At 47.0% G+C, this 22,139-nt stretch overlaps 1 protein-coding gene and 1 long non-coding RNA gene across 2 annotated transcripts in view; one reads left to right on the top strand and one right to left on the bottom strand.

The window, feature by feature from the left end:
- Positions 1 to 9,653, top strand: part of LOC134958453 (uncharacterized) — a 43,455-nt gene extending 33,802 nt beyond the window's left edge. The window contains exons 3-4 of the long non-coding RNA XR_010187009.1: positions 9,285 to 9,336; positions 9,531 to 9,653. This is a non-coding gene — a long non-coding RNA (uncharacterized LOC134958453). The remainder of the gene's footprint in view (positions 1 to 9,284; positions 9,337 to 9,530) is intronic.
- Positions 1 to 22,139, bottom strand: part of LOC134958452 (interferon-induced very large GTPase 1-like) — a 168,606-nt gene that overhangs the window by 12,871 nt on the left and 133,596 nt on the right. The window lies entirely within an intron of this gene.

The following is a 22,139-nucleotide window of genomic DNA, read 5'->3' as shown; positions in this document are numbered from 1 at the left end:
TTGCACTCTGGCATCAAGAGTAAGTGCGCTGTCCATTTCTGCCAGAAGAGGGTTATGGACGCGACAGTGGTCAGGTGATGCGGATTCCAAACGGCATATGGAAGTATTGCCGTGTAAAGGGGAGGAGTTATTTGGGGTCGGTCTATCGGACCTGGTGGCCACGGCAACGGCTGGGAAATCCACCTTTTTACCCCAGGTCACCTCTCAGCAGAAAAAGACACCGTCTTTTCAGGCTCAGTCCTTTCGTCCCCATAAGGGAAAGCGGGCAAAAGGCCACTCATTTCTGCCCCGGGGCAGAGGAAGGGGAAAAAGACTGCAGCAGGCAGCCTCTTCACAGGAACAGAAGCCCTCCCCCGCTTCTGCCAAGTCCTCAGCATGACGCTGGGGCCTTACAAGCGGACTCAGGTACGGTGGGGGGCCGTCTCAAGAATTTCAGCGCGCAGTGGGCTCACTCGCAAGTGGACCCCTGGATCCTGCAGGTAGTATCTCAGGGGTACAAATTGGAATTCGAGACGTCTCCCCCTCGCCGGTTCCTGAAGTCTGCTTTACCAACGTCTCCCTCCGACAGGGAGGCGGTATTGGAAGCCATTCACAAGCTGTATTCCCAGCAGGTGATAATCAAGGTACCCCTCCTACAACAGGGAAAGGGGTATTATTCCACGCTGTTTGTGGTACCGAAGCCGGACGGCTCGGTGAGACCTATTCTAAATCTGAAATCCTTGAACACTTACATACAAAGGTTCAAATTCAAGATGGAGTCACTCAGAGCAGTGATAGCGAACCTGGAAGAAGGGGACTATATGGTGTCTCTGGACATCAAGGATGCTTACCTCCATGTCCCAATTTGCCCTTCTCACCAAGGGTACCTCAGGTTTGTGGTACAAAACTGTCATTATCAGTTTCAGACGCTGCCGTTTGGATTGTCCACGGCACCCCGGGTCTTTACCAAGGTAATGGCCGAAATGATGATTCTTCTTCGAAGAAAAGGCGTCTTAATTATCCCTTACTTGGACGATCTCCTGATAAGGGCAAGGTCCAGGGAACAGTTAGAGGTCGGAGTAGCACTATCTCAAGTAGTGCTACGACAGCACGGGTGGATTCTAAATATTCCAAAATCACAGCTGATTCCGACGTCACGTCTGCTGTTTCTAGGGATGATTCTGGACACAGTCCAGAAAAAGGTGTTTCTCCCGGAGGAGAAAGCCAGGGAGTTATCCGAGCTAGTCAGGAACCTCCTAAAACCAGGCCAAGTGTCAGTGCATCAATGCACAAGGGTCCTGGGAAAAATGGTGGCTTCGTACGAAGCGATTCCATTCGGCAGATTCCACGCAAGAACTTTCCAGTGGGATCTGCTGGACAAATGGTCCGGATCGCATCTTCAGATGCATCAGCGAATAACCCTGTCTCCGAGGACAAGGGTGTCTCTCCTGTGGTGGTTGCAGAGTACTCATCTTCTAGAGGGTCGCAGATTCGGCATTCAGGACTGGGTCCTGGTGACCACGGATGCCAGCCTGAGAGGCTGGGGAGCAGTCACACAGGGAAGAAATTTCCAGGGCTTGTGGTCAAGCATGGAAAAGTCATTTCACATAAATATCCTGGAACTAAGGGCCATTTACAATGCCCTAAGTCAAGCAAGGCCTCTGCTTCAGGGTCAGCCGGTGTTGATCCAGTCGGACAACATCACGGCAGTCGCCCACGTAAACAGACAGGGCGGCACAAGAAGCAGGAGAGCGATGGCAGAAGCTGCAAGGATTCTTCGCTGGGCGGAAAATCATGTGATAGCACTGTCAGCAGTGTTCATTCCCGGAGTGGACAACTGGGAAGCAGGTATTGCGCCAGGTCAAGGGACCCTCAGGCAATAGCGGTGGACGCTCTGGTAACACCGTGGGTGTACCAGTCAGTGTATGTGTTCCCTCCTCTGCCTCTCATACCCAAGGTACTGAGGATTATAAGACGGAGAGGAGTAAGAACTATACTCGTGGCTCCAGATTGGCCAAGAAGGACTTGGTACCCGGAACTTCAAGAGATGCTCACGGAGGATCCGTGGCCTCTACCTCTAAGAAGGGACCTGCTTCAGCAAGGACCCTGTCTGTTCCAAGACTTACCGCGGCTGCGTTTGACGGCATGGCGGTTGAACGCCGGATCCTGAAGGAAAAAGGCATTCCAGATGAAGTCATTCCTACCCTGATCAAAGCCAGGAAGGATGTAACTGCACAACATTATCACCGTATTTGGAGGAAATATGTTGCGTGGTGCGAGGCCAGGAAGGCCCCGACAGAGGAATTTCAACTAGGTCGTTTCCTGCATTTCCTGCAAACAGGACTGTCCATGGGCCTAAAATTAGGATCCATTAAGGTTCAGATTTCGGCCTTGTCGATTTTCTTCCAGAAAGAATTGGCTTCAGTTCCTGAAGTCCAGACTTTTGTAAAGGGGGTACTGCATATACAGCCGCCCTTTGTGCCTCCAGTGGCACCCTGGGATCTCAATGTGGTTTTGGGATTCCTAAAATCTCATTGGTTCGAACCACTTGCCACAGTGGAGTTAAAATATCTCACATGGAAAGTGGTAATGCTGTTGGCCCTGGCTTCAGCCAGGCGCGTATCAGAATTGGCGGCTTTATCCTATAAAAGCCCTTACCTGATATTTCATTCGGATAGGGCGGAATTGAGGACTCGCCCTCAATTTCTCCCTAAGGTGGTTTCAGCGTTTCACCTAAACCAACCTATTGTGGTGCCTGCGGCTACTGGGGACTTGGAGGATTCCAAGTTACTGGATGTAGTCAGGGCCCTGAAAATATGTTTCCAGGACGGCTGGAGTCAGGAAATCTGACTCACTGTTTATATTGTATGCACCCAACAAGCTGGGTGCTCCTGCTTCTAAGCAGACTATTGCTCGTTGGATTTGTAGCACAATTCAGCTTGCACATTCTGTGGCAGGCCTGCCACAGCCAAAATCTGTAAAAGCCCATTCCACTAGGAAGGTTGGCTCATCTTGGGCGGCTGCCCGAGGGGTCTCGGCTTTACAACTTTGCCGAGCAGCTACTTGGTCAGGGGCAAACACGTTTGCTAAATTCTACAAATTTGATACCCTGGCTGAGGAGGACCTGGAGTTCTCTCATGCGGTGCTGCAGAGTCATCCGCACTCTCCCGCCCGTTTGGGAGCTTTGGTATAATCCCCATGGTCCTTACGGAGTTCCCAGCATCCACTAGGACGTCAGAGAAAATAAGAATTTACTTACCGATAATTCTATTTCTCGTAGTCCGTAGTGGATGCTGGGCGCCCATCCCAAGTGCGGATTGTCTGCAATACTTGTACATAGTTATTGTTGCCAAAAATTCGGGTTTTTGTTGTAGTGAGCCATCTGTTCTGGAGGCTCCTCATGTTATCATACTGTTAACTGGGTTTAGATCACAAGTTATATGGTGTGATTGGTGTGGCTGGTATGAGTCTTACCCGGGATTCAAAATCCTTCCTTATTGTACGCTCGTCCGGGCACAGTATCTTAACTGAGGCTTGGAGGAGGGTCATAGGGGGAGGAGCCAGTGCACACCAGGTAGTCCTAAAGCTTTTACTTTTGTGCCCAGTCTCCTGCGGAGCCGCTATTCCCCATGGTCCTTACGGAGTTCCCAGCATCCACTACGGACTACGAGAAATAGAATTATCGGTAAGTAAATTCTTATTTTTTCCAAATTCGATTGTAATGTTTAGACGTTGCTCCCTTCCTAGCCTGTATCAGGGTAGGAATAACTACGCTCAGAATACCCTTCCGAGCTAAAATCTGGCGCTCAACCACCATGCCGTCAAACATAGCCGCGGTAAGTCTTGATAAGCGAACAGCCCCTGTTGCAAAAGATCCTCCCGCAGAGGTAGAGGCCTTGGATCTTCCAATAGTAGATCTAGCAGATCCACGTACCAAGCCCTCCTTGGCCAGTCTGGAGCAATGAGGATCACCTGAACCCTTGTTCATTTTACAAGCTTTAGGATTCTTGGAATGAGAGGAAGTGGAGGGAACACACACACTGACTTGAACACCCACAGTGTCACCAGTGTGTCCACCGCCACTGCCTGTGGGTCTTTCGACCTGGAACAGTACCTCCGAAGCTTCCTGTTGAGGCGGGAGGCCATCATGTCTATGTGAGGTACATCCCATCAACTGGTTACCTCCTCGAACACCTCCGGGTGGAGGCCTCACTCTCCTAGATGGAGATCATGTCTGCTGAGGAAGCCCGCTTCCCAGTTGTCCACTCAAGGAATGAAGATTGCTGACATCGCCACGGCGTGCCTTTCTGCCCAGAGGAGGATTCTTGTCACCTCTGACATTGCAGCTCTGCTCTTCATTCCGCCTTGTCAGTTTATGTAGGCCACTGTGATCACATTGTCCGACTGCACCTGAACAGCCTGATCCTGCAGAAGGTGTGTTGCTTGAAGAAGACCATTGTACATGGCTCTTAGCTCTAGGATGTTTATTGGAAGAAGGGATTCCTGACTTAACCACCCTCCTTGGAAGGTTTCCCCTTGAGTGACTGCTCCCCAACCTCTTGCATCCGTGGTTAGAAGGATCCAGTCCTGAACCCCAAACCTGCGGCCCTCCAGAAGGTGTGGCAGTTGCAGCCACCAGAGGAGTGAAATCCTTGCTATTGGCGACAGACTTATTCTCTGGTGCATGTGTAGGTGAGATCCCGAACACTGGTCCAGGAGATCCAGCTGAAAGGACCGAGCATGAAACCTCCATACAGCAGAGCCTCGTAGGAGCCATCTTCCCCAGAAGGCGGATGCACTGATGAACCCATACCCGGGCAGGCTTTAAGACATCCCGGACCATTGACTGTATCACCAACGCTTTCTCCAACGGGAGAAACACCCTCTGCACCTCCGTGTCGAGGATCATCCCTAGGAAAGACAGCCTCCTTGTCGGCTCCAGATGGGACTTTGGAAGACTCAGGATCCAACCGTGCTCCCTGAGCAGATGCGTCGTGAGAGCAATGGACCGTAACAACTTCTCCCTGGACGATGCCTTGATCAGAAGATCATCTAGGTATGGAATTATGTTCACCCCCTGCTTGCGGAGGAGAACCATCATCTCTGCCATCACCTTGGTGAAGACCCTTGGTGCCGTGGAGAGACCGAATGGCAGTGCTTGAAACTGATAGTGATCTTCTAACAGTGCAAACCTGAGATAAGCCTGATGCGGCGACCAAATGGGAATGTGGTGGTACGCATCCTTGATGTCCAGGGACACCAGAAACTACCCCTCCTCCAAACGTGAGATCACCGCCCTCAGAGACTCCATTGTGAATTTGAACTCCCTTAGATAAGAGTTTAACGATTTCAAGTTCAAAATTGGCCTGACCGAACCATCCGGCTTCGGTACCACAAAAAGTTTAGAATAGTAACCCTTGTTTTGCTGATGAGGTGGAACTGGAACAATGACTGATGACATTTCCAATTTTCGGATAGCTTTGTGTAGGATAGCTTTGTCTGCCGGCAACGCTGGCAAGCCTGATTTGAAACTCCAGCCTGTACCCATGGGACACAATATCCTGCACCCAGGGATCCAGGCCGGATGACACCCAGGCGTGGCTGAAATGCCAGAGTCTTGCTCCCACCTGACCGACCTCCAGGCTGTGCGGTCCACCGTCATGCTGAGGATTTTGAGGCACCAGAAGCAGACTTCTGGTCCTGGGAACCTGTAGGTGCAGGTTTTTTTGGATTTAGCACAAACTATTCTAAAGAAGGTGTTAGAGGGCTTGTTCTTTCTTGTCCTAGCGGGCCGAAAGGACTGTGACGTATTGGGAGTAAAAGGTTTCTTCGTAGCTGGTGCAGCTGAGGGAAGAAAAGGAGACTTACCCGCGGTTGCCGTGGAAATCCATGCATCCAGCGCCTCCCCAAAAAGAGCCTGACCTGTGTAGGGTAGGTTCTCTACACTTCTCCTGGATTCCACGTCCGCAGACCATTGTCGCAGCCAGAGACCCCTGCAAGCCGAGACGGACATGAAGGAGATCCCCGCAGCCATGGAACCCAGGTCCTTCATGGATTCCACCATAAATCCTGCAGAATCCTGTATGTTACGTAAAAACAATTCAACGTCACCTTTATCCATCGTAGCCAAGTCTTCCAATAGTGTGCCTGACCACTTTGCAATAGCTTTAGAAATCCATGCACAGGCAATAGCAGGCCGCAGTATCGCCCCTGAAGCCGTGTAAATGGACTTGAGTGTAGTGTCAACCTTGCGATCTGCCGGTTCTTTCAACGCGGTAGATCCCGGGACAGGTAAGACCACCTTCTTTGACAGCCTGGAGACAGATGTGTCAACTATAGGCGGGGTTTCCCAATTTTTCCCATCTTCCTCAGGGAAGGGAAAAGCCACCAGAACCCTTTTTGGGATCTGGAATGTTTTCTCCGGGTTTTCCCAGGATTTTTCAAATATAGCATTTAATTCTTTAGATGCAGGGAAGGTTAGCGAGGTTTTCTTATTATCTGTGAAGCTACAGTAAGCCTCCTCAACCTGCTCAGGAGTTGTGTCAGCAATATTTAACACATCTCTCATGGCCTCAATCATCAACTGCACCCCCTTAGCAAGTGATGCCGCCCCCCTGAACACATCCCCATCACCGTCTGCCGTGTCAGAATCGGTATCCGTGTCATCCTGCGTAATTTGAGCAAGAGCACGTTTTTGAGAGTGTACCGCAGGGGGGCCCGAGGGAACAAAACTGGACCATACTGCCATAGAGGACTGCAAAACCTGAGTTGCATTCTCAGTCTGCGCAACCCTCTCAGAAATCTGAGAAATAACCCCCTTAAGAGAGGCTAACCACTCCGGTTCCCTGGCCGGGATCTGCGCTACAACAGTGCAATCCTGATTACATGGAATGGGATCTTCCTGAGAAGATATATCCTCTGCAGCATATGATACAGAGTCTCTAGACATGGCTGCTTGCAATCCCCACACACCCCACATACACACAGCGTAAGCGCTGACTGTGCACCTTAATAGGTTACACAATCTTTACACTGCCCCCCCCCCCCCCCCCTTCTACAACACCTGGTACCGTCAGAGATAGCTGGAGTTGATATGGAGGGACTGCTCTTCACTGACAGCATTTCTGCACACAGGAAAATGGTGCTGAACGCTGCTGGGTCCGCTCTGAGGAGAAGCTCTGCCCCCGTAATGGCGTCTTCCCGCTCTTCAGAAGATTATACTGGCCTGAGGATTCATGCTGGCAGCGATTTCGGGACCCTTTATAGGTCAGTGTAGGGTGTAGGCGCTGGCTCAGGGCGCCCCTCAAAGCGCCGCACTATGTACCGCTGAGCCCCGGAGCGCAGTTAGTACTGCGCTCCATACCCTGTTGCCACCATCTTCACATCGGCTCCCCGCTTGCTAGGGGGGCCAGTGACTCACTCGCCACCGATCTTCTGGCTCTGTACGGGGGAGGTGGCATGCTGCCGCGGTGAGCGATCCCCTGCGGCGTGGAACATTCTATTTCCTCAGGAGCTCAGTGTCCTGTCAGCGGAGATAGTGGCTCATACCCCGCAGGGCGGACACTACTCCCCTCCTTAGTCCCACGATGCAGGGAGGCTGTTGCCAGCACCCTCCCTGTAAAATTATAAACTTTAAAATAAACTTTTACTAAAGAAACTCTGGAGAGCTCTCCTAGCTGTGACCGGCTCCTCCGGGCACATTTTCTAAACTGAGTCTGGTAGGAGGGGCATAGAGGGAGGAGCCAGCCCACACTCTCAAACTCTTAAAGTGCCAGTGGCTCCTAGTGGACCCGTCTATACCCCATGATACTAATATGGACCCCAGCATCCTCTAGGACGTAAGAGAAACATACAAAATTATTGCTTATAGCTTAAATGCAGGAGTACATGCAGGATTTCTGTAGGGTAGTTTCTAAATGCTTGATTATGGATGGTGCGTAACCATCCCATGGAGACGGTGCATCACTTAATAAACACTGATCCATCTCTAGCCCCCGACATTCTCCCTTATAATGCTACACACGGCAATGTTTACAGAATGGAGCTTGCCCTTCACTGACAGTTGAGCTGTTGGTTGGTTCTATTTCGGAGGGGCTGAAGGGACCTTCTGACGTATCTAGGGGAGGAGACACGTCACCAGGGGGAGGAGCTACGGGCGAACAGGGTACCCGAAAAGTACCCTCGCGGGCTCGCTTCGCTCGCCACGCTTCGGGCACGGTGGCTCGCTCCGCTCCGCTTCGCTCACCACCTAATTACTAAAGGTAATAGTTGGTGGCGTGGACAGTAGAGGAACTATCCCGCTGGCGTAGCTCCTCCCCCTTGGGTCGTAACTCCTCCCCCAAATGGAAAAGGTCCCTTAGCCCACTTGATTCTAGCAGCTACCTTGAGCTGTTCTTTAGCTCTCTCCTACCTAAGGTAGAGCAAAGCCCCCACACGATCAATCTGCTGCCAGCATGAAGGGAGCTGACAGAGGAAAAGCCACAGAATGGATACTTGGGGGAGTCACAGCGTCGAATCACCTGGCAAATAAAGGGTCCATACTAAAATATAGTAGTACTGTATAACATAATGTCTCATCCTTTACTGATGGGCTAAGCCTAGAGGTGCAGCAGAGAATGATCCTGGAAGTTATCTTTTAAAATGTCACTTGCACAAAACAGAGTTACAAAAACATACCGACACTTACAGTCCACATCTGTATGTACATACTGTAGGTGTGCAATACTTCATTGGAAATGGATGCAGATGGTGTGGAGTGGGTGTAAGCTGGTGGCAATACCTAGCTGCAGAGAGGCAAGGGTTCGCCCACCAGACACAAGGGAGACCAGACTTATGCAAAAACAAAATAGATTTATTTCTAGTAACTAAAAATGACTGGAGTGGGTCACGGCTACAGAATGTAGGTTGGTTGAATTAACAATAAACACAGATTAAATCACATAAATTACAATAACAAAATCCATTAACATTTTTTGAATATATGATATACTTAATTAGCAATGTTCCTAACACATTAGTATAATGTCCCAATAATGTAATACAGTACAGTAGACATATCATTGATAACCCGGGTTATGCTTATTTTGTGTGCAGTTTTGGGGCCCTTAAGACATACATGCGCGGGCATGTATGAGTGTGGTAACTGATGAAAGCTCCTTGTGGTTACATATATGATGGGCCAAAGAGCTAATCTGATACCACTTGAAAAAATTTTAAATAAAAAACCCTTGTGAATATGTGTAAATTAGGCATTCACTTTTGTGTTACTTGACCATTCACTAGTGTATTTTTGGACTTCTTCATAGGAATGGTTGAAAAATTGTCGTGGACAGCGTTGTTCGTGTTGTGCGTACCAAGGTGTGTAAAGCCATGTTTCAATGTATATATATAATTCAAGAAACTTTTTCCCGCCTGCCCTTGGGGAACCACACAGTCCAGCAATGGGTCATGCTGGACTGTATGGTTCCACAAATGTTATTGTGAAAGGAATGTGAACATGACATCATTACAGTGCCCTTTACTTAATATTGAATTTAAATTTTTTTCAACAGATATCTTCAAGAAAATCCTGTATGAAGAACAAACACTTCTTTTTTTGTTTTATTTACATTTTATTTTTCTTACAATATATAAAAATTCAAGTGTTTTTCTTCAATAAATTGTTCAATTTAGAAGTTTTGTGTTTTTTCTATAAAAAATAAATTTAAAATAGGACATTTCTGAAATGCGGTGGTATTGAAGGTCTTGTGGGAGGCTGTCGGTGACGATTGTAGTGTCACTTTACATCCAGAGAGGGTACTTGTGAGGGCTGCTTCGTAAGACCTGTGGAAGAGAATAGTATTAAGTTCCAGGTATTTGGAATAGTGTTATCCTTCGTGGAAAAGAACAGGTACCAGCAACATTGCAAACAAACAGGTTACATCTGCCTTTGTCCCAAATGCAATACTCCAGCGGTTGAGAAACTACAAATCCCAGCATGCCCTGACACAGCGTAAGCATTGTCTGACATCACAGCTGTGTCAGGGCATGATTTGAGATGCAGTTTTGCAAAAGCAGGAGGGCTGCAGTTTGGACATGCCTGGGTTACTTGGACAAGAGGGAGTTTTGGGCAATACATCTCACCTGAGTGGTGTCTCTGCAACATGGTGGAGGTCCAGGTCCACATCACAAGTAGGCCGACCATGTTAGAGCTGGGGCACTGTCGTGTCACTTTACATTAGTGATGAGCGGATTCGGTTTTACTCGGTTTTACTCGGTTCTCAAAACGGCATCTTATTGGCTCACGGATGTCACTTGTTTTGGATAGCCAATAAGATGCCGTTTTGAGAACCGAGTAAAACCGAATCCGCTCATCACTACTTTACATCCACACTGGGTACTTTGCACTTTGGGAAGGCTACTTCGTAAGACCTGTGTAAGTGAAAAAGGATTAAATACCAGGTAATTTGAAAGCGTTTCCTCCATCCTGGGAAATAACAAGAGGTCCCAGCAACACTGCGCATACACACAGGTTACTCGGACAAGAGGGAGTTTTGGGCAATACATCTCACCTGAGGGTTGCTCTGTAACATGGCGGTGGTTCAGGTCCACATCACAAGTAGGACGTCCATGGTAGAGGGGAACAAACTTGCACAATAACTGCGGCAACCCAACAACAGGAAACAACTGGGGATAACAGGACATCAACGGGACGTAAATGATAATGAGAAGAGCCGTCAACAGGAGGACGTGAATTGGACGTCAACACGACGTCAACTGGATGTCAACTGGCCAACTCTGTAATACATAAATAAACATTTTTTTTTAAATATGACAATCTGAGTTTACATGAAAATACAAATATTACAAGTATACTCACAGGCAGAGGAAAAAAACGTGTTGATAAGCGTCCTTCGAGATTCATCTCCTTCGTCCATACCTACCGGTGGAGAAGACGAACGATTCCCGTGGTGGAAAGCCCTGCGATGAAGAGTCACCGGCAAACGGTTTGCGACACATATGTTGTGTAAAATACAACATGCATTTACCATGCCGCAAACCTTCAACGGTGAGTACAAAAGAGCACCACCGGAAGTGTCTAAACATCTAAACCGGCTTTTAAGTACACCGAAGGCACGCTCAATTACTCCCCACAATGCAATGTGTGTCTCCTGGTACCGTTCTTCAGCTTCACTGACAGGATTAGACAATGGGGTCAAGAGCCATGATTTGTTGGGATAACCAGCATCGCCTATGGGAAAAAGAAAAATGGTGGGTAATATTAAAAAAAATTCAAATAAATAAATAAATTACCTAACAGCCAGCCACCCGGCGTATGTCCTGTCTCAAAATCCTGAAACAGCGATGACTGGCTTAGGATGAAGGAGTCGTGAGATGACCCAGGAAATCCCACAAAAAGATTCGTAAATTTCATATAGGCATCACAGACCGCCTGTATATTCATGGAATGGAAGCGTTTTCGGTTCCGAAAACATTCTTCCGAATTCCGTGGCGGCCTGATATGCATGTGGGTACAGTCAATCGCGCCCAGAACATTGGGAAATTTGTGTTTGGTGAAAAAGCGTAATTTGATCTCACGCCATCCGCTGTCCGTATCTGGAATTCTGATGAACTGGGTCGTCAATTTGCAAAAGCCATAATGACCTGGGTTATACAGCGCGACAGTGTCGGCTGTGAAAAACCGCATGTTTAAGACAAAGTAGGCTGGAATGTGCCTGACTGCACGACTGGTCCATGCCCGAGGCTCCAGGTCGGCCTCCAACAGATTGTAGAGAGAATATATTTCACGAGGCGATAAGCGATAATTTTGAATCACCTCGAACTCGGAGAGATCCTCCAGTACACGCCTAGTGCGATACTGGCGTGGACGTGGAAATGAAACATGGACTACTGACTCACCCAATGCAGACATTTGCTGACCACGATCCTGATCTTCATCAGCCTTTTCTTCCTCCATACTTGCAGCCAGCATGAACATCACAATCTGGTCAGAAAAAGGCTCCATTATTGTAGTCAGTAAAAAAATAGGATACATATGTTGTAAAACGCAGGGATTGTCCTAAAAAAACGATTCCACAAGAGAGCTGACTGTAATGGCTCCTCTCCCTGAAGTCTCAAAAACGGGAGTGAGGAGAGAGGAGTGGCTTTGGAGAAGTGTATCCTGGGTAAAACTGTGAAATCATGGTTACATTTCCCTCAGCCGAGTAAAGGAAAAAATATTCTTTTAAAAAATCGATTATATAATACTGTGGGTCATAAATAGAAAAACCAAGTAGATAATCCCTTCAAATATAAATAGAGATGCTATTAGCAATCAAAAAAGCACCAAAAAAATAAAAGTATTTAAGATTTCTTATCAGCTCATAATGGGGAAGGGGGTGCAGCAGGGACCCGGTCACCTCCAACAGGCCCGAGTAAAGAGTACAACTCTCCACAACTCCAAGGGGTATATTTACAAATGTTTTTAGTTTGTCCGATTTGTGTGTGTTTTTCTAAGTGGCAACACAAATCTCGGCAGTGTTTGGGCTATTCGTAATGGTTTTGACGGTAAAGTTCAGAAATACGAATGAATAGACCATCGGTCAAACGCGGCTGTTTGTCCATACTACACGGGAATATACTATTCATTCGTATTTGGGTGTTAGTCTCTGAATGCTCAATTGCGGTCGTATTTTTTTGCGATACATTAAAAAAAGCAGCAAAAAAATAGACCTGCTTTTTTCAGGCGTGTTTACATGTGTTGCAACTTAAAAATCATTCACACCTGAATTAGGATGCCTTTAAAGGGATCTTAGGCCCATTTCAAACAACCTACACTCAGAAATGGCTGCTGGACTCTGGTGCAGTGATATTTTGTGTGCTGTGGGATTCCTCAGACTCAACCTGTTAGTAACCAGGGCCAAGAAACTAAACATAGTCAGCAGGATGTACAGGTTCCGCGGAGGCTGCGCAGGCCTCGTTTTTTTAGGGGGCATTTAAACTTGAACGCATTGTCAGATGACAGGGTCATACAGATGTTCCATCTAAATCGTAACAACATTTTCCGTCTGTATGACCTTGTCAAACTGGGCCTAGACCCTCAGAGAGCACGCTCTCGCCCTGTCTCAGGCCTGCACAAACTCCTGGCTGTGTTGCACTTTATGGCTACTGGGAGCTTTCAGGCTGTGTCTGGGGATGTTATTGGAATCTCACAACCCTCCTTTTCAAGAATACTAATACAGGTGACGTATACCTAACAACCTCATCTGTATTGTTTTAAATACTCTCAGTGGCCAGTGATGATGTTATGTCATTAAATCTCAGTAACATTTTTTTCACAAATATACACACAGGTGTTGGATGTTTTGCAGCCCCACATCGATCCCTCAATCAGCTTCCCTATCCAGGAGTCTCAGTGGCATGCCGTCAGGGTAGATTTCTATGAGCTTGCTGGCATGCCCAAAGTGCTGGGAGCCATAGATTGCACACACATTCAGCTGAGACCACCTAGGGGCAGGCAGCACATATATACTAATCGACATCTAGACCACTCCACAAATGTGCAGGTGGTTTGTGATGCAAATCTCAAAATAATGAGTGTTGTTGCTGGTTACCCTGGGGGCTGCCATGACTCCTTCATCCTCAGTCACTCATCCCTCTTTGATAAGTTTGAGGACGCACAAATGCCAGATGGATGGCTGCTGGGTATGTAATTTGATATGTGTAGGATTTTGTATACTATGCAAAAATACACTGTGTTACTTATGTGTTGCTGTATCTTAACATGAAACACGTTACTATATCTGTATTTCAGGTGATGGAGGATATGGCTGTTTCTCTTGGCTTCTAACTCCATTGTCCCGACCTGATTCCCCTGCTGAACACAATTACAATAATGCACATAAGTCCACGCGGAATGTGATAGAAAGATGGTTTGGTGTGCTGAAATCTAGGTTTCGGTGTCTGGATAAGTCTGGTGGGCTTTTGATGTATAGTCCATTGAAGGCGACTCAAATTGTGTTCTGCTGCTGCTTTCTTCATAACATGTGTTTGCAACAAGATCTGCCACATGTTGATGAGGATGAGGAGGATGAAGAAAGCAGTCAGCAAGCAGTGGATTTAGAGACATCTGGCGACACTTGGAGTACAGATGTAGGGAGGCAGGTAAGGCAAGACCTCATAAATAGACATTTTTAAGGTAAGTATGTTTTGCTTCTTTCATTTGTTGTGTAAGCCTAAATATATTACGATAATGTATATGAAAAAATACATTACTCAGAATGTGTCTGTCTCCTTGAGACATACAAACATACCCTTGCGTTATGCAAAACAAATGCAGCATGTGTATTGTGTTTATTTAAATTGACAAAACATCAGATTATGAGTCACATGTATGAAGTCTGGATAAATATTAAATAAATTATAATAGAAATTTATTATAAACACACATAATCCTGATAGGAATTGAATATGTTATTTACTTTGTGAATGTGTGTTACGTCCTAATGTAACACTTCGCCACATTTAATATGTTATCCTTGAGGAATACATGTGTCCCTATGTGTGGTGTTCCATCGGATTTAAGTGACACAAACTTAGTTTCATCCAAAATAATTTATTTAGTTATGTTTGCTGGAGGAAACTTGCAGATTTGTAAGTCAATACACAGTTTTCAACATATATCCATTATTACAGACATTATTTTTTTTAAAGAAATATTTCAAATTTCTTTGGTTATGCATCATGTTTTAGAATCAGATTACTCCTTTTTACCACACACAAACATGGCAGAACAATAATGTCAATCATTTGGCCAAATAATTATCTCAATTTGTTTACCACATACTATGACATGCTTTTCTAACACAATAGTGTTAATATTATAATGTCGTCTACAGAAGAAATGTCAGAGTTAAAATTCACAATGTAAATTGTATAGGTAATGGATTAATCTGCATGGCTGCCAATTAGTCTGGCTGCAGGATATGAGAGTGATTGGAATCAAGAACTATTCATTAGATAATCAAATAAAGTGGGGGGTTTTTCTGCATGCTAAGATCAATGTGCAGCTCAAAGAACATTTTCCTACTCCTAAAGAATACAAAGATGTTCAATAATAATTGTTAGGAAAAAAGTACTTTTGTTGTTTGTAACAGTTCTAATTAATGATGTTGAATACATTTTCAAGGTGCTAAGTGGTATATATATTCAGACAATCATACACTTACTAACTGTGTTCGTTTTCTTCTCATAACAGAATTCGGTATCTATATGATTTATGTTTTTTTGGGTGGCTGCTTGGATGGCCTTTGCCTTTACCACTGTTGTGTTGGCGTGCTCTGGTGGAGCGCCTTGGTGGTGAGGACACAGGCGATATAATTGGAGTAGTCGTACCAGAACTGCTGCTTGGTTGCTGTTGGTGCTGGGATCTGAGTGTTTCATTGAGGTTAGTGAGGGTGGCATTGAGTTCACGTGTTGCAGCATTTTGATTTTCTAAAATTCTGGTGATAGATTCATTGATCATTTGATTGTTTTCTAAAATTTTGAGATAGCTTTGCTGCTGTCTGTGTTCTTCCATTATGCGTTGTAAGTTGCCCATGACATGTGTAATGTCTGCATGCATGATTTCCATGGTATTGCCAATTCTCGTGGTTGGTTCATTTTGACGGCTGATATTTCTCTATCGTCCTAAGTGGATGCTGGGGTTCCTGAAAGGACCATGGGGAATAGCGGCTCCGCAGGAGACAGGCACAAAAAAGTAAAGCTTTACTAGGTCAGGTGGTGTGCACTGGCTCCTCCCCCTATGACCCTCCTCCAGACTCCAGTTAGATTTTGTGCCCGAACGAGAAGGGTGCAATCTAGGTGGCTCTCCTAAAGAGCTGCTTAGAGAAAGTTTAGTTTAGGTTTTTTTCTTTACAGTGAGTCCTGCTGGCAACAGGATCACTGCAACGTGGGACTTAGGGGGAAAGTAGTAAACTCACCTGCATGCAGAGTGGATTTGCTGCTTGGCTACTGGACACCATTAGCTCCAGAGGGATCGAACACAGGCCCAGCCGTGGAGTCCGGTCCCGGAGCCGCGCCGCCGACCCCCTTGCAGATGCTGAAGCGTGAAGAGGTCCGGAAACCGGCGGCTGAAGACTCCTCAGTCTTCATAAGGTAGCGCACAGCACTGCAGCTGTGCGCCATTTTCCTCTCAGCACACTTCACTGGGCAGTCACTGAGGGTGCAGAGCGCTGGGGGGGGGCGCTCTGAGAGGCAAATATAAACCTTATACAAGGCTAAAAATACCTCACATATAGCCCATAGGGGCTATATGGAGATATTTAACCCCTGCCTGACTGGAAAAATAGCGGGAGAAGAACCCGCCGAAAAAGGGGCGGGGCCTATCTCCTCAGCACACGGCGCCATTTTCTGTCACAGCTCCGCTGGTCAGAACGGCTCCCAGGTCTCTCCCCTGCACTGCACTACAGAAACAGGGTAAAACAGAGAGGGGGGGCACATTAATGGCTATATATATATATATATTAAAGCAGCTATAAGGGAGCACTTAATATAAGGATATCCCTTGTTTATATAGCGCTTTGTGGTGTGTGCTGGCAGACTCTCCCTCTGTCTCCCCAAAAGGGCTAGTGGGTCCTGTCTTCATTAGAGCATTCCCTGTGAGTTTGCGGTGTGTGTCGGTACGTGGTGTCGACATGTATGAGGACGATATTGGTGTGGAGGCGGAGCAATTGCCAAATATGCAGATGTCACCCCCCAGGGGGTCGACACCAGAATGGATGCCTTTATTTGTGGAATTACGTGATGGTTTATCTTCCCTTAAACAGTCAGTTGAGGACATGAGGCGGCCGGACAATCAATTAATGCCTGTCCAGGCGCCTCAAACACCGTCAGGGGCTGTAAAACGCCCTTTGCCTCAGTCGGTCGACACAGACCCAGACACGGGCACTGATTCCAGTGACGACGGTAGAAATTCAAACGTATTTTCCAGTAGGGCCACACGTTATATGATTTTGGCAATGAAGGAGACGTTACATTTAGCTGATACTACAGATACCGTAAAACAGGGTATTATGTATGGTGTGAAAAAACTACAAACAGTTTTTCCTGAATCAGAAGAATTAAATGACGTGTGTGATGAAGCGTGGGTTGCTCCTGATAAAAAGTTGATAATTTCAAAAAAGTTATTGGCATTATACCCTTTCCCGCCAGAGGTTAGGGCGCGCTGGGAAACACCCCCTAAGGTGGACAAGGCGCTCACACGCTTATCCAAACAAGTGGCGTTACCCTCTCCTGAGACGGCCGCACTTAAGGATCCATCAGATAGAAAGATGGAAGTTATTCAAAAGAATATATACACACATGCAGGTGTTATACTACGACCAGCTATAGCAACTGCCTGGATGTGCAGTGCTGGAGTAGTTTGGTCAGAATCCCTGATTGAAAATATTGATACCCTAGATAGGGACAATGTTTTACTGTCGTTAGAACAAATAAAGGATGCATTTATCTATATGCGTGATGCACAGAGGGATATTTGCACACTGGCATCTCGGGTGAGTGCTATGTCCATTTCAGCCAGAAGAGCCTTATGGACACGACAGTGGACAGGCGATGCGGATTCAAAACGTCACATGGAGGTTTTGCCGTATAAAGGGGAGGAGTTATTTGGAGTTGGTCTATCAGACTTGGTGGCCACGGCTACTGCCGGGAAATCCACTTTTTTACCTCAAGTCACTCCCCAACAGAGAAAGGCACCGACCTTTCAACCGCAGCCTTTTCGCTCCTACAAAAATAAGAGAGCAAAGGGCTTGTCGTACCTGCCACGAGGCAGAGGAAGAGGGAAGAGACACCAACAGGCAGCTCCTTCCCAGGAACAGAAGCCCTCCCCGGCTCCTGCAAAAACCTCAGCATGACGCTGGGGCCTCTCAAGCGGACTCGGGGACAGTGGGGGGCCGTCTCAAAAATTACAGCGCGCAGTGGGCTCACTCGCAGGTAGACCCCTGGATCCTGCAGATAATATCTCAGGGGTACAGGTTGGAATTAGAGACGGATCCTCCTCATCGTTTCCTGAAGTCTGCCTTACCAACCGTCTCTTCCGAAAGGGAGAGGGTGTTGGAAGCCATTCACAAGCTGTACGCTCAGCAGGTGATAGTCAAAGTACCCCTATTACAACAAGGAAAGGGGTATTATTCCACTCTATTTGTGGTACCGAAGCCGGATGGCTCGGTAAGGCCTATTCTAAATCTGAAGTCCTTGAACCTCTACATAAAAAAGTTCAAGTTCAAGATGGAGTCACTCAGAGCAGTGATAGCGAACCTGGAAGAAGGGGACTTTATGGTATCCTTGGACATCAAGGATGCGTATCTACACGTTCCGATTTACCCCGCACACCAGGGGTACCTCAGGTTCATTGTTCAAAACTGTCACTATCAGTTTCAGACGCTGCCGTTCGGATTGTCCACGGCGCCTCGGGTCTTTACCAAGGTAATGGCCGAGATGATGATTCTTCTTCGAAGAAAAGGCGTATTAGTTATCCCATACTTGGACGATCTCCTAATAAGGGCAAGGTCCAGAGAACAGCTGGAGACAGCTTTAGCACTATCTCAAGAGGTGCTAAGATAACACGGGTGGATTCTGAATATTCCAAAATCCCATTTAATCCCGACAACTCGTCTGCTGTTCCTAGGAATGATTCTGGACACGGTTCAGAAAAAGGTTTTCCTTCCAGAGGAAAAAGCCAAGGAGTTATCCGATCTGGTCAGGAACCTCCTAAAACCAGGAAAAGTGTCAGTACATCAATGCACAAGAGTCCTGGGAAAAATGGTGGCTTCTTACGAAGCAATTCCATTCGGCAGATTCCATGCAAGAATATTCCAAAGGGATCTGTTGGACAAATGGTCAGGGTCGCATCTGCAGATGCACCTGCGAATAACCCTGTCACCAAAGACAAGGGTGTCACTTCTGTGGTGGTTGCAGAAGGCTCACCTATTAGAAGGCCGCAGATTCGGCATTCAGGATTGGATCCTGGTGACCACGGACGCCAGCCTGAGAGGCTGGGGAGCAGTCACACAAGGAAGAAACTTCCAGGGAGTATGGACGAGTCTGGAAAAGTCTCTTCACATAAACATTCTGGAACTAAGAGCAATCTACAATGCTCTAAGCCAGGCGGAACTTCTCCTGCAAGGAAAGCCGGTGTTGATTCAGTCGGACAACATCACGGCTGTCGCCCATGTAAACAGGCAGGGCGGCACAAGAAGCAGGAGTGCAATGGCAGAAGCTGCCAAGATTCTTCGCTGGGCGGAGAATCACGTGATAGCACTGTCAGCAGTGTTCATCCCGGGCGTGGACAACTGGGAAGCAGACTTCCTCAGCAGACACGATCTTCATCCGGGAGAGTGGGGTCTACATCCAGAAGTCTTCAACATGTTAATAGACCGTTGGGAAAGACCAATTGTAGACATGATGGCGTCTCGCCTCAACAAGAAACTGGACAAGTATTGCGCCAGGTCAAGAGATCCACAGGCAATAGCTGTGGACGCACTGGTAACACCTTGGGTGTACAAATCAGTATATGTGTTTCCTCCTCTGCCTCTCATACCAAAGGTATTGAAGATTATACGGTGAGGAGGAGTAAGAACAATACTAGTGGCTCCGGATTGGCCAAGAAGGACTTGGTACCCGGAACTTCAAGAGATGCTCACGGACGAACCGTGGCCTCTACCTCTGAGAAGGGACCTGCTACAGCAGGGTCCCTGTCTTTTTCAAGACTTACCGCGGCTGCGTTTGACGGCATGGCGGTTGAACGCCAGATCCTAAAAGGGAAAGGCATTCCAGAAGAAGTCATTCCTACCTTGATTAAGGCACGGAAGGAAGTCACCGTGAAACATTATCACCGCATTTGGCGAAAATATGTAGCGTGGTGCGAGGATCGGAGGGTTCCGACGGAGGAATTCCAACTGGGTCGTTTCCTACATTTCCTGCAATCAGGATTATCTATGGGTCTCAAATTGGGATCCATTAAGGTTCAAATTTCGGCCCTGTCAATATTCTTCCAAAAAGAATTGGCCTCTGTCCCTGAGGTCCAGACTTTTGTCAAGGGAGTACTGCATATACAGCCTCCTGTGGTGCCTCCGGTGGCACCGTGGGATCTAAATGTAGTTTTAGATTTCCTCAAATCCCATTGGTTTGAACCATTGAAAAAGGTGAATTTGAAATATCTCACATTGAAAGTGACTATGTTACTAGCCCTGGCCTCTGCCAGGAGAGTATCTGAATTGGCGGCTTTATCTTATAAAAGTCCTTATCTAATCTTCCATTCGGATAGGGCAGAACTGCGGACTCGTCCGCATTTTCTCCCTAAAGTGGTATCAGCATTTCATCTGAACCAACCTATTGTGGTGCCTGCGGCCACTAGCGACTTGGAGGACTCCAAGTTGTTGGACGTTGTCAGAGCCTTAAAAATATACATTGCAAGGACGGCTGGAGTCAGAAAATCTGACTCGCTGTTTATATTGTATGCACCCAACAAGTTGGGCGCACCTGCTTCTAAGCAGTCGATTGCTCGTTGGATTTGTAACACAATTCAACTTGCACATTCTGTGGCAGGCCTGCCACAGCCTAAAACTGTAAAAGCCCACTCCACAAGGAAGGTGGGCTCATCTTGGGCGGCTGCCCGAGGGGTCTCGGCATTACAACTCTGCCGAGCAGCTACGTGGTCGGGGGAGAACACGTTTGTAAAATTTTACAAATTTGATACCCTGGCAAAGGAGGACCTGGAGTTCTCTCATTCGGTGCTGCAGAGTCATCCGCACTCTCCCGCCCGTTTGGGAGCTTTGGTATAATCCCCATGGTCCTTTCAGGAACCCCAGCATCCACTTAGGACGATAGAGAAAATAAGAATTTACTTACCGATAATTCTATTTCTCGGAGTCCGTAGTGGATGCTGGGCGCCCATCCCAAGTGCGGATTATCTGCAATACTTGTACATAGTTATTGTTAACTAATTCGGGTTATTGTTAAGGAGCCATCTTTAAGAGGCCCTTTCTGTTGTCATACTGTTAACTGGGTTTAGATCACAAGTTGTACGGTGTGATTGGTGTGGCTGGTATGAGTCTTACCCGGGATTCAAAATGCCTCCCTTATTGTGTATGCTCGTCCGGGCACAGTACCTAACTGGAGTCTGGAGGAGGGTCATAGGGGGAGGAGCCAGTGCACACCACCTGACCTAGTAAAGCTTTACTTTTTTGTGCCTGTCTCCTGCGGAGCCGCTATTCCCCATGGTCCTTTCAGGAACCCCAGCATCCACTACGGACTCCGAGAAATAGAATTATCGGTAAGTAAATTCTTATTTTCTGCTGATTCTTCTGAGGTGAGATGGTAGGCTAGAAAAAATTTGGGTCTGCCTACGCAGGCAATCCTGATTAGTGGCCTGCTGTGTAGACCAACTGTCCCAAAACACTTGATCAGGGCCTTGTGCTACTGGTGTTGTTGGGCTGTGTTGTGGTGGTGGTGGTGGTGTGTTTTGCTGTGGTGGTGTACTCACAGGTGCTGGGGGGCTGTTTCCTTCAATTACTGGCTGCATTTGTAAAATGATTGTCTCATCCATGTCACTGTGTTGCTGGTGTTGCGTAGGGATGCTGGTACCTGTACTAGAATCTGGGAAAAAAATTTTTTACACTAGTTATCCATATGTTTGTTAATTTACTCAAAAGCAATAAACATGGAACACATGTATTTGAATGGTGATTTCAGATATCCAGCATAGCAACATCATGACTCATAACTTAAATACATACATATGCCTGTTTGTGGCAAATGTGTCTGGTTACTTCATTGTGAAAGCAAGCACATGAGTTGTATGGTCGATCAGAAATACTCCACCATAAAAAAAAACAACCACATTTTAAAGCATAGTGTGTGGCCTTTTAGTGTCTTAATTAAAAACAGTAATGTTTTTGTTAGGGTCTCCTGCCCTGTGCTGCCACGTCGTCATGGCAACCGGGAGACAAGTGCTAGTGGAGTAACCTGAGCGCAGCTGATACTCCGGTTTGGGTCTTTTGCTGTGCAGTGGTTATAGGCTCTGTGCACGGCAGGGGATCCGGTGCTGGTTTTTGTGCTCACAGTCTGTGAGGTCTGAGTGGGGCGTGGACAGCACCTGCTTTATAAGGCCTCTTTTCAGG

Source organism: Pseudophryne corroboree, chromosome 9, assembly GCF_028390025.1.
Source record: "Pseudophryne corroboree isolate aPseCor3 chromosome 9, aPseCor3.hap2, whole genome shotgun sequence".
In the NCBI taxonomy this organism is placed as follows: Eukaryota; Metazoa; Chordata; class Amphibia; order Anura; family Myobatrachidae; genus Pseudophryne; species Pseudophryne corroboree.
This window is presented reverse-complemented; position numbering and strand designations above follow the sequence as displayed.